This window comes from Brassica oleracea, chromosome C7, assembly GCF_000695525.1.
Source record: "Brassica oleracea var. oleracea cultivar TO1000 chromosome C7, BOL, whole genome shotgun sequence".
NCBI classification, from domain to species: domain Eukaryota; kingdom Viridiplantae; phylum Streptophyta; class Magnoliopsida; order Brassicales; family Brassicaceae; genus Brassica; species Brassica oleracea.
This window is the reverse complement of record NC_027754.1, coordinates 10,493,440-10,494,214: the sequence shown is the minus strand read 5'-3', so window position 1 is coordinate 10,494,214 and position 775 is coordinate 10,493,440.

Sequence of the window (775 nt, the reverse complement as noted above, 5' to 3'; positions counted from 1 at the left end):
GGAAGTCCTTGATGAGACCAATAGGGGTTGTAGAAGAGGAATCTCCAAACTGTAGGGAAGATGTGTTTGGCTCCATGCTCTCAATCCCTAGACTCTTCATCATCTCCATTGAGATCACATTCACACTAGCACCAAAATCAACAAGAGCATCATCAAAAGTGAGCTTACCAAGGTAGCAAGGCAAGGTGAACATACCTTGAAACTCAAGCTTAGGGAGGGACTTTGGAGGGATTGGTGGATCAATCTTCAGAATGGAGATGTCAAAAAACTCGGCTACTTCAGCTTGGTGTTCTAGAATGTCCTTGATGAGCATCATCTGGACATGTGCTTCACGCATACCCGAGATTTCTAGAAGCCTGACCCCAACATCACTAAGATCTTGGGGGGGGGGGGGGTTTAGGGTTTAGGGTTTAGGGTGATAGCTCAACCTCAGTGGCTTCCTCTAGCTTAGCCTTTTCAGCTTGTTGTCAGCTCTCTTCTCAACTTGTTTCTCAGCCTTGTGCTCAGCTCTTTGCAGATTCATTGCTTCAACCTTCCTGGCAGCGTCCTTCACAATCTGTGCTTCAGCTGTGGCCACAACAAATCTCTCAACTTCCCCAACTCAGTTCCAAATACCAGTCTTTCAATCTCATCCTCCTCTTTCTCATGATCACTCAGCTCAATCTCTGAAGTAGTGGATAAGACAACATTGCAAGACTCCTTGGGGTTCTTTTCTGGTTTCCCTGGTAGAGACCCCATTGGCTGCTTGGAGGATGAAGGCATAGAAGCAACTTGA